The sequence below is a fragment of the Adiantum capillus-veneris genome, chromosome 30 (assembly GCF_014529385.1).
Source record: "Adiantum capillus-veneris isolate H3 chromosome 30, ASM1452938v2, whole genome shotgun sequence".
In the NCBI taxonomy this organism is placed as follows: domain Eukaryota; kingdom Viridiplantae; phylum Streptophyta; class Polypodiopsida; order Polypodiales; family Pteridaceae; genus Adiantum; species Adiantum capillus-veneris.
In genome coordinates this window covers 51,820,088-51,832,844 of record NC_140960.1, presented here as the reverse complement: position 1 = coordinate 51,832,844, position 12,757 = coordinate 51,820,088, and positions in this window count along the sequence as shown.

The following is a 12,757-nucleotide window of genomic DNA, read 5'->3' as shown; positions in this document are numbered from 1 at the left end:
TTAGTGGCTTTTATATGAGCTCACCCCATTCACACTTGGGCGCCCATACTTAGCCAACTAACTCCTTGAATATTCCAGTTAGAGTGCGCCTGTCATCGGCGATCACCCTTACCCTGTTCCTATTGGTCCGACAAGCCTGGTACCTGACTCTAAATAATACAACGTTTATAGATCATAGGGTGTCCGTGTGCCGTGAGGGTTAACATGCCCCCTTTTCTGATGTAGATTCCGTCCTCGGAAGCTATCTAGTTGAAGCTCGTTCGTCGAGATGGGAGAGGAGTCGACATGGATGTGCGTAGTCTTCTTCAATCACTGCAAAATCAAACAACATTGCCACAGTAATTGCATTCTCATATACAATTAAAAATCATATGCAATAGACAGACAAATTGATTGGTAACAGAATTTTAGACAATTTTTCAGCAATAAACATTAAATTTCAATATAATCAAATGCATAAACAGATGTAAAGGTAAAAAATTAAACAAGTCCGGGGTCGCTAATTTAACGGTCAAAAGGCACTAGAGCTCGACTATTAATACCATGGGTAACTTCTCAATTTTTTCTGGTCAATTAAGTTGGTTAATCGCGAGAGCCAAGTATTTGATGTTCGAGGGCTGACTAGAGGCTATACCTAGAAGACCTTGTAGTTAAGCTACGATAAAAGGAATTTTGCATGAAATCATCGCCTGACTGATTACCTTTTCTTTGACCCCCCAAAGTCTTTTCACATTGATTCAATTTTGATGTGTGTGCTTATTTTGTATGCCTTGGGTTTTTTGCTTTTCAAGGAAAAGCGCCCACACTGGGAACCTCTAGGGCTCTAGTACCATAGGCGATACATGTGAGTGAAGTACCAATTTAAGTAGGGATTTCTCTTCCAGCTTAAAATTTTTCATTGTGGCACTTTGATTTTTTGTTTGTTCATTTTCAGCATTTTAATTTTGTAACTTTGGGGGGTCATATAACACTTTTACCCTCCCCAGGCTCATCACATTAGTAAACTCCCTTTATAATACTTAAGCTAAAGGTCAATAGGGTTAAGCCCACTAGAAAGCCCTAGTACATTTCACACAATGCTGCCTAAATCGGATTAAGAACCTAAGTAACCATTGCTTATTAGGAAGGCATTCCCCATGGTATTAAGAGAAGATTTCTAATACCTAACTTGGTCAAACTAGCTTAGTCGGACTGCTTGAATTTTAAACCTAGACAAGTGATTATGACAAAACATTACATTGAATTAAATGTTTGATACTAAGCAAACGCGCCGAATATTATGCTACCAATCACAATCAAAGCAGACAAACATGGATGCAAAAATATAAGGGAAATGCTAATGGACATAAAACACCTGTTTGTGTTGATGGTCGCGCTTGATTTGAAGTGTGAACGAGAGAAAGATTCCATGAAGGTCCAAATCCTATCAATAGCAACACTCTCCTGTACACACTAGGAAACAAAAGGAATACCTCCAGGAGGCACATTAGTGGGAAAAGGTACCAACACTTATTGAACACAACAAAAAACATAAGGAACCCTAACCTAATTATTTGCACTCCCCCTAAAGAGTCAAGGGAATAGGATATTGTAGAGGTTGGGGGGAAACCCTAAGGCTAAACCCCTATCCTCGTCGTCGAGATAAACAAAGTCGTCATCCATGAGACCATATGTGCCATCCGTGTAGTCATGTAAATTTTCTTCTTCATCATAGGTGCCCATGTTTACTAAGAAGGTCACTAGACGCCTATAGTCATCTTGGTCAAAAGGGTAGGCTTGTGCAATGGGAGAAACGCTCTCTACTAAGTATGGATCAGACGTGGTCAAGAGACGTATCAGCCATTCTAACTCCTCAAAATTCCTCTCACATGCTAGCGTACCTATCAAATCCCATTCACATGCAAGCACTGGAAAGACCATGTGAAATATTTGTGAAAAGTAACGAGGGTACCTCTCACCCAAGGCAGGAGTGGATGACTCTAGCGTACTAGCCATATCTGTACACGCAAATAGATGATGGTTAGAGTGAAAATATTACAAGGGTCGTGTTCTTGTGCATAATTTGTTTTTACGATTTGTGTGATGGCTCTTGCTCTTTTACTTTTTTATCTTGTTTTTGTTAGTATAAGGCTTTATATATACATTCCCTAAGATCGGAGATTAAGAGGTCAGGGAGAAAGGTTGAGAGGGAAGCAAGTGAATGATGGATGTCCACAAACACTCCCCCCTTCCTTGGGTAGATCATACCGTTTGAAATGAGCTTGTCACCCTTTGAAACCAATTGTTCCAGTTGGTAATAGGTGAGGATTTTTGCCAGTAGTTTTCTATTACCCTAGGTGCCTCGTCAAGTTGCAAGGGTGGTAAGGTACTCTCCCAGGATCGAATTTGAAGTGGTTTATCAGGTGATTCTTGAACACTGGGAGGTGTGGATTCTTTTGTAGCTTCATTGAGGTCCATTACTATAGATGGAGGCTGTGTAGAAGCTTTTACCTCTATGGATGTATTACATGAGGAGCCAGAAGCTTCATGGAACTCCCCCCTTCCTGAGCTAGGTGAAATAAATTGGGTTTGCCTTGGAGCCCAAACTAGCTCTGGACTAGGTGTGTAGCATTCTGTGATCTTTCCCTTCCCACGGTCTGCCATTGGCTTTAGCGTTACACTGTTTGACTCATATGGGTTTGTTGTCGATAGGGAAGGACACATTTTACGTTTAGGTACCCAAATTTTCTCATTTCCATCATAGTATCCTTGGGCTTTTAATAGTCGTTTAGGAATCCAGCGCCACGTTTTCTTACATTTCTTGGAGCGAGTGGGACGTTTCTTACGAGGCTTCCATTTTTTAGCATCAGCCATGGTTACTAAAGAAGCTTTAGGGACCCACTTGTATGCTTTCTTTGTTATATTAGGATGGTTCTTGTGTGTCTCAAGCTTTCTTTCAACTACATCAGTTGAAGATCTAGAGAGTTGGGCTATGGGGACATATGGTTCAACCTCCTGGACATGCAATGTCTTGGGTTTTATTTCCTTAGGCAATATCTCAGGGACTATGGCTTGAGTGGTAGGGATAAGAGTTGGTTTTTGCTTTGTGACACCCCCAGTTCCCCAATCAATAGTGCATTTGGTGGCTATCATCCACGTGCGTCCTAGGTCTATATTACCCTCCATAGTTCCAGTAGGCATGACCAAAAAGTCTTGAGCTATAATTCCATTGTCATAACTGACAGAAGTGTGCCAGATTCCAAAAACCGTAGTCTTTTTGTTGTTGACACCCTTGACTTGGATAATACTCTCAGATAGAGGTGGCTTCCCTTACTGACACCACACCCCATAGGATAGCAGATTATATTTAGCACCTGTGTCCAATAAGGCGTTATATAGCACTTTTCCATAGGCACTTTTTAACTCAATAGGGTATCGTAGAGGTGTGTCAGAGTCCAACCAATCCTCTTCGATTTCCACATGGAATGCATTTGTGACTCCAAGGTTAGCCTCTCGTTTTTGTCTTATACGTTGTTGTCGCTCCGTAGCCTCAGCTTGAGCTTGTATCTTCTTTAACTCGGTTTGTGCTTTGGCGGCCTTCTTTTGATGAATGACCCGTAGTTCTTCTTGGCTTAAAGGATCATAATATCTTTTGAATTTACTCCCATTGAGGAATCCAATGGTTTCAACTCCATCAAGAGTTTCCACACGAAGGGTACCTTGTGGGGTAATTTCACATACTTTATATGGTCGTTTACCAGCATATTTCAACTTTTTCTTCTCTTTACGTACTCCATACATAAGAACTTTATCACCAACTTTGATGTCCTTGTCCTTCACATGGCGATCAAACCACTTCTTTCTCCTATCCTTTTCCACAAGAGCATTTTGCACAGCCAACTGTCTCTCTTCGTCTAGTTTTTCTAAGATATACAAATGCTCGGTTAAGGGGTTACCATTCCATCCTTGTTGCGAAGCTACCCTAAGACTAGGAATGACAAACTCCCAAGGCATAACCGCTTCTTGGCCGTATACCATTTTGAATGTCGTACAATTAATAGCCACTTTATAAGCAGTACGATAAGCCCATAGAGCAGATGTCAACTTCAAATCCCAATTAGTGCGATGAGCTTCTACCGTCTTGGTTAAAATAGAGATTAGAGTTTTGTTGGTGCTCTCGGCTTGTCCATTAGCTTGCGGGTAATAAGGTGTAGACTTATGGTGGGATATCATAAAGGTGGTGGTAAGCTCTCTTATTACCTCATTTATAAAATGGGTACCATTATCACTAACAATTTCAAAAGGGCAACCAAATCTTGTGATAATGTTCTCAAAAAGAAACTTAGCTGTTGTCCTCGCGTCAGCTTTTTGTGAAGCCTTAGCTTCAGCCCACTTTGTTACATAGTGCGTAGCAACTAGAATATATCGAGATTGAGTGTTGCGAGCTGCAGGACTAATTGAACCTACAAAGTCTAAGCCCCATTTTTCAAATGGTTGGGTTACTTTAATAGGATGTAAGGGCATTCTGTCTTTGTGCTGTGTGGTCTTGTAACGTTGGCACTCATCACACCCTTTTGTAAAAAGTGATTCATCCTTAAATAAAGTTGGCCACCAATAGCCTGATTGCAGCACCTTTCTAGCAGTTAGGTCTCCTGAAAAATGTCCTCCTGCTATGCCCATATGTGCTTCTTGCAAGATATACAAATATTCATCCTCGCGGGCACAACGCCTAAGAATATTATCCTTGCCTAGTCTATACAGAGTTCTGGCAATCAAACAATAGGGTTCACATTCTTTTACTAGCCTTCGAGCGATATCCTTACGAAGTTCCTTGGGTGGAAAACCATTAACTAAAAAGTTAACAATGTTCTCACTCCATTCAGGCATAGTCTCAACTATGAATAGGGAAGTATCGGGTAATTCATCATCAACTCCTGTAGGGGCTTCACCATTGGGTATGCGAGACAAATGATCAGCCATGACGTGCCTTTTACCGGGTCTCACTACAATTGTGAAATCAAACTCCAGAAGAATTAACAACCATCGTGTGATTCTTCCTGTGGAGCATGGCTTGTTTACCAGATACAGCAACGCTTGATGATCCACATAAAATACAAACTTGTTTGCCAGAAGGTAGTAGCGAAATTTCTTTACTGCATAAACCATTGCCAAACCTTCTCGCTCTGTAGTGGTGTAGTTCCTTTCAGCATCGTTCAATTGACGGCTTGCAAAGCTAATGGGATAGTCCAATTTATGTTCTCCTGGTTGAGTGAGAACACACCCAATAGCAAAGTTTGATGCATCAATATGCACATGGAAAATGACATCCCAGTTAGGTGTCCTTAAAATCGGAGCACTTGCTAGTGTTTTCTTCAAGTGTTCATAGGCCTGGTCACACTCTTTAGTCCATTTAAATTCAATGAGAAGCTTGTACAAAGGACGTGCTATCTCAGTGAAAAATAAAATAAACCGTCGATAATAACCCACGTGTCCCATGAACCTTTGAACTCCCTTGTAATTGGTTGGTTGTGGTAACTCTAGAATCACTTTAATTTTGCTCTCATCGGTTGAGATACCATTCTTAGATACTATATGCCCTAAAATAACTCCATGCTTGACCCAAAATTGGCATTTGAACGGGTTCAATGAGATACGATATAACCTACACTTTTCAAACACCTTCCGCAAACATGATAGATGTTCTTTCCAAGAAGAGTAAACACAAAGGTCGTCTAAGAAATCTTCACAAAACTCTCTCAAATATTCTTTCAAAGCAGTGTTTATTAATCGTTGGAATGTAGCAGGGGCATTTGTTAAGCCAAAAGCCATCACACGAAATGCAAACACGCCAAATTCTGTGATGAAGACAGTTTTAGCTTGGTCCTCTAGCGCTATCGTGATTTGGTTGTAGCCTGAGTACCCATCTAGAAAGCTATAAGCTTCCTTGCCTGCAACTCTTTCGAGTACATGTTCGGAATATGGTAGGAGGTAATGGTCTCTTCTAGTAGCTGCATTAACTTTTTTGAGGTCCACGCACACCCTGAGTTTCCCATTCTTTTTTGGCACGATAACTATTGGAGACACCCATTCAGAGTGTTCAATAGGATATATGAACCCACATTTGATAAGCTTTTCTAGTTCTTCTTGAATGATCTTTGCGTACTTAGGATTCATCGGGTAGGGTCTTTGTTGTACGGGCTTCGCAGTGCTAATCATAGGGATTGTATGTTGGACCATAGAAGGTGGAACACCTTTCATATCATGGTATGTCCAAGCAAATATGTCCTTGAATTCCTTGAGAAGCTCTTTGAGGACCGCCTCTTCAACTTCTGTGAGGTCTTGGGAAATTAAAACAGGTTTTGATTCTTCACCGGGGTCGGCTAATTCTATTTCTTTAACTATTGCCGGACCATCATAGATTCCATTATTCCCATCGATAGGTATTCTTTGGGCTTTTGTGTACACAACCTTTGCTTCCCCTGTGGTGTAAGATTTGAAATGTTCTGGTGCAGGATGCAAGTCTGTGGATTCTGGTTGTGCTTTGGTTTGTGCTTCCATTTCTGCTTTCTTGTGTTGTCGAGCTAACTCTTGGTTTTGACGCCTCCTTGCAGTGCGGCTCAACTTTGGCTTGTCTATGATCTCTAATTGGGCTCTGTCATGGGGTCGCGGTCTACACCACATAACATTTTGGAGATATTCACCCCAATCGTCTACCAATTTTCGATGAGCATCAGATGCTCCTATATAACTGAGCCATTCTGCTGAGGATCTCTTCTTTTCTCCTAGCACGTACATTGGCTTGATATGGATACCTCTTAAAGTTTTTCTTTTTCTTATTTGAGATCTGCTTTTGATTTGCATTTAGATCTGGCTCACTAAAGGAGTCCTCGTTGGTGTCCTCTTCACTCTCGGAGGAGCTATCATCGGTTGATGTGCTCGGTCCTTCCGAATGTTTTGACTCTGAACTTGCTCCACTCTCTAATTCATGAGATTCAGAATCCGTTTCACTCTGGGAGTCCGTGTCTGAGTCGTGTTGGTCAAAGTCTTCTATTGAGCTATCGGTGTCACTGTCAGATTGGTCTACAATTGCCTTGCCCTTAGAAGATGCATGTATGGCACTTATCATGTTCAGAGGTGCAATTTGTGGTACCTCTTCCCCCTCTTGTGTGACCCAAGTGGTTCCTCTATTTCCCCAGGTATCTATGGTTGCAGCTAGGTGTACCCAGTCTACGTTGTCTGATTCCGTCATACCCGGTAACACATCCATGTAAGGAGAATCTTGGCCAATGTCTGTATCCTTCTTACAAGTGTAACAATATTGTAGTGGGGCCGAGTGAACTGTGGTGTCAGAGCGATGATCAATAATGGTTTTACTCCCTAAGGGGTGTACCTTACCAGTCACCAAATCCACTCTAAGGACAGAGTCTTGGAATTGCAAATAGACATGATTTTTAGACCAATCATGAACCATTTGTGCTTCCCTCATGAATGGTCGTCCTAAAATCATTTCATATGACATAAGGTGTTTAGAGAAATCCATTACAATGAACGTATGTCGTACCTTGTGTCCTAGAACTTTGATCTTAAGATCCTTGAGCATCCCCATAGGTTTGGATATGGTACCATTTGCCATCTTTACCACAATGTTAGTAACACTGAGGCGGGGTTTTCCCATGGATTCCCAACAATCTTTTGTAACGATGCTAACTCCCGCACCACCATCAAGAATTCCCTTTATAGTTAATCCCTTGGTAGTGATGGGTAGGGTCGCATTAGACTCGTTGCCTTCAAAATACTGCCCTAATTCGTTAATGGGTACCTCGATCACAGACTCGTGTCCATCTAAGTCAAGTGATTGCACATGATTTTCCTCATCAATCATAATCGAGTCAGGCTTATTTGGTTGTGCAAAGTGCGGTAATCCCGTTTGTATCTCTCCGTTAAGGAATGCTCGAAGTGCAAAGAATAGCTCAGGATCTCCATACAGCTTTGCTATGATCGTGGTTCGGACCTCAGAAGACATGAAGTCCACTAGTTTGGCAACATTAATTGGCGTTTTGCAGGGTGTAGGTCCTTGACTAGGAACTGGTGAGGATGGAATCTCATATTCCTCAATGGGATCAGGTATTCCTTCGTTAAACATCCTTTCCAACAAGAAACGTGTATGCTCACTTTCTGATGTCCCGTCCTCACTCCCTTCTTGGATGATACTAGATATGGATAACGGTCTATGGTTCATGTGGGGTGGATGAACTTGCGTGGGAAACACTATGTCATGAATTCTGACATGCATGGGTTCTGGTTCTAGTTTCCTTTGAGTCTCCTCCACTAAACCTCTTAGATGTTTCACCTGCTCAATCTCGTCTACTGGGTTTGGGTACGTCCCAATCTTCTTTTTACGATTCTTCCCTTTTTGCCCCTGTGGTTTATCTTGGGGGTCTTGGATTGGATTTGGAAACACTTGTGGTGTTTTCAGAGGCTCTTTATGGTTTTCTCTTATTCGGTTTTCATTTGGTTCCATGTTACGGTTTTCTTTGTCGATCTTTCCCTTTGTGGTATTGGTTCTAGTCTCTATTGTCTCGATTGAATCTGAATCATCCTCGAGGTCATTCATATAGATGGGGTCATCTCCTGTTCCTATGTTTGTTTTGGAACTTGGCTTTGAATTTCCCGTATTCTGCGACCTCTTCCTTCGCGTCTTCTTTTTCTTTGCTTGGATAACTGACGTGGTATCTCTCTCTTCGAGGATATGGCCTGGACCTTGAAGCATGGACCGTGTAATCGCATAAGCGGGTGCGACGGGTGGTATTGGCGATGTCACACTAGCAATTTCGACCAAATTTAGGGGTGTGCTTTTAGGCGCATTTGGGTTATAGGGGCATTGGGCAATCAAGTGATCTATGCCACAACAATTACATGTTAGTATTGGCATTGCAGACGTGCTCCCTTGATTCATTTGCATCTGTGCAGCATTCTTTTGCAGCCTAATAGGGCACTCCGCTGCTCGATGTGGTCCACCACACTCGTAGCATTGAAGAGGTGGCCTCCTAGCCTGGGTGTTGATATTTTGACTTGTGGATGCGAGAGCAGCAGCTTGATAAACCGGCTTGACTTGCCCCCAACAATCTTCCATGTAGTATATAGGACACTCTTCCAATGTATCAAGTCCGTAGGCAATACTAGTGTCTATTTCCTCCTCACAGCCATCTGCATAAGCAAAAGATGGCTCGCAACCCACTTGGTTCATAGGGGCGACTCTTGGATGCGGGGGCTGCGGTCCTAGCACAGGAGGTGGTAGCGGTGTAGCTTGTACAACATTTTGAGATCTAGGGACCATGTGTTGCGGTAGTTGCTCAACAGGTGGAGCAGGCATCACTACAGGAGCTCGAGGTGCATCCGTCCAGGCTACAGGTGGTCTATTTGCCATCATACGTTTGATCATTAAACAATCCTTAGCTTGGTGACCATACCTACCACATGCGTTGCAAGTTCCATTAAATTTTACTCTAAACGTAGGGCACTTACTAGTGCTATGTGGACCTAAGAAAATGGAACACCATTGTTGCTCCCTTCTTGGATACATGTGACTATTTTGAGGGGGTCGATTATCCTTAAGAGACTCTTGGATTGCCTTGGTGAGTTCTTTCAAGAATGTCTCAAATACCTTTGGCTCATTGGCAATGGGCTTTGCAGTCATGGGTTCATACTCAATGGCTTGTGAGCTAGTGGATCTCGTGTCAGTAGACACCCTCATGCCTGCTATCATCAAGTTGTCCTCTAATTGGATTGCATTGGCAGTGACATCTTTCCAGGTTGTGATACCTCTAATCACTAGTCCATTATAGATTCCTTCATTCCTCAACCCTCGAATGAATCGATCAAGAAGTTGGTTATTGTTGAAGCGCTCATTTACAGGGCAGCGAGAGTTTAAGTGCTTTAGACGACTAATGAAGTCCCTTACTAACTCTCCTTCCTTACGTTCGGCCTTCTGTAGCTGAGATGCTACACCCCAAAGCACACCTTCTCGTATGTACTCCTTTAGAAACAACCTTCGAAGGGTAGGGTAGATTGTTTTCTCGTCCACCCTTAGGGTTCTATACCAATCTCCGGCCTTCCCACTTAATGTCAAGCTTAAGGCATTGCACTTATGTAGTTCGTTGCATTCCCCTAAGGAATCACATACTTGTTCAAACACTTCAATGTGTTTTCTAGCATCTTCGTCCCCATTGAATTTTTGCGTGAGTTTGGCAATTTGTACTGCCTTACTTCTAGGCTCTCTATCAGATGCATGACGCATATTTTCCGTGATATATCGACCTATGGTTTGAGCAAACGCTGCCAAGTCACCTATGTGAGGAGGCAGGGCCGGTGGAGGTACTCTTAGAATCATATGTGGGAGAGGGACGGGTACCGGTCTTGGCATATGTGTGGATGATGCAGGATATGGAACATAACCGGGCATAGGTCCACTCGGATAAGGGCTAGGGAGCGGCACTCGAGGAGCATAAACAAGTGGTACAATTGGAGGTGTGGGGGCCATGTGTGCATAAGGGGCTAGAGGCACATACGGTCGAGGCCCCATATTAGGTACTACGACACTAGGTAGTGGCACTGCGCTAACCGTAGATGTCATCGGTACATTCTCTGTCAGGCTTATCCCTAGAGTGAGCACCGTGTTTTCCTTAATAGAGGGTTGAGCCAAGTTAGGGAAGCTAAAGTTGCCGCTCGGAGGCTCAGATTGCATAGAGACCCTAGGTGAAATGACGTAAGATGGGTCCATGGGACTCATTAGAGGAGTCTCCATTTGTGATAGAGTAGGCTGTTGAGCCTTGCTCGTATCCAGAAATCTCATGGGGCCAGTTGAGAGTATATTTACCCCTCGGTTTTGCCTTTCTGATTGAATAATGCCATGGATAACATTACAGATCATTTTTTGTTGATCTTCGATGCTCGTGGCACTAGAGGTGGATTGTACAATCTCTATCCATCCTACATGGTAGGCGTGGCCAGAGTGTAGATCCGTCAACACCTCAGTGTGGAGGTCGTATGTCCAATGATCATTAATGAACAATCCTTCTAGAGTCGACATGTTAACGGTTTCTTGTGAGGTAGAAGCAATGTTGCTCCCCGTGGTTTTACTTGTCACCAACGGTACTCTAGAGGGAAATTCTGAAGGAGGCAGCTCAACAGGGCCTTCTTGGTAAGAAGTTGGCAGGATATCCACATGGACACTCTTTGGTGGTGTGGGGTCCACGTGCGATGTGAAAGGAGAGTCCACTTCCCCACCCCCTTCGTGTGCTTCATTTGCATCAGGTTCCGAGCGAGTAGCTCTACCTAATGTTTCCATGAAACGGCTAAACATACTAGTACTAGGCTGTGGAGCTTCGAGAGGTGCATAGCCTTCTCTCTCAGTGTTTTGGGTAGGGTTTGCTTCCATGATTTCTGAGTCAGAGGAGGAATCACTAGCGGCTATTTTAGGGTCTTGGGTGGTTCTACCTTGTGTCCCCGCTGAGGGTCTAGAGCCTATCGTGGATGGGTAATGGGTGTCCATATGAACAGAGGCACCCTCAATATGCTCGTGTTCTAGCACCCGCCCAGAGCGTAAGTGCATGTGCTTTTGATACCCTAAGGTGTCAAAAAGCTGCTCTAGGAGGCCTTGTGACTAGTTTTTTGCGTGTTTTTTGTTTGTTTTTTTGCTAGATTTTTTAGAGCGTGTCGTGGAATGGTCCGTGTGATTGCTCGAAACGAGCGTATCGCTAGGAGGGACGTGCTGTGCTTTACAGCCCACCGTTTGGTTCTATTTTGCTCCAGAAAAGCCCGAAACAGTCTTTTCCTAGTTGGGGAACTAGGCTCCAAATAGCAAGTCTAAGGGTGCAAGTGGGAAGAGAAGGGAGGAGAGTGGAGGACTTGCCCCACATGCTAATTGTGTAAGCTGAAATCAGAGCCTAACAGAACACAGAAAAATTGAATGCAGTCAACAACATTGTGTCTTTCTCTACTGTTTTTGCATAACAACAATAATCAAACTTAAGCCGCTCCTTTCCTACATAAAAAATAGCTTCAATACAATTTACAGGTCACCATTGGAGATTCACGCGCAGCAGCTCCCCGGCAGCGGCGCCAAAAATGTCATGGCTAGGGACTTGCTACGCATCGTGTGCGAGCCACAAAGGCTCCTAGCACACAGTCATACAACAAACAAGCTCACAAGGAAGAATGGTGTGTCACTCACCTTCCTGCGTAGTTGCGAATGAAGGATTCCGGCGCCATGAAGAAGAGGGAGACGCCGCTATGCCGCGCTCAACCGCCTCACCGCTGTCGTGCCGCTGCAACGCTCGATCACACACACACTCTCACACACTCTCTCTCTCACACGTACACACACACACACACAAGGAGATGGTGAAGGAGAAGGTGGAGATGGAGCAAGAGCAGCTTCTATTGCACAATGAGAGAATGAGTAAAAATTAGGTTTAGTGGCTTTTATATGAGCTCACCCCATTCACACTTGGGCGCCCATACTTAGCCAACTAACTCCTTGAATATTCTAGTTAGAGTGCGCCTGTCATCGGCGATCACCCTTACCCTGTTCCTATTGGTCCGACAAGCCCGGTACCTGACTCTAAATAATACAACGTTTATAGATCATAGGGTGTCCGTGTGCCATGAGGGTTAACAGTATCCGACAATTTTTGGCCACTGAAATTGTTCCTGATACAACGTGCTCAAAATGGTCTTATAAGCGGATTTGACCAGCACCTAGGGACATTGTCATGAC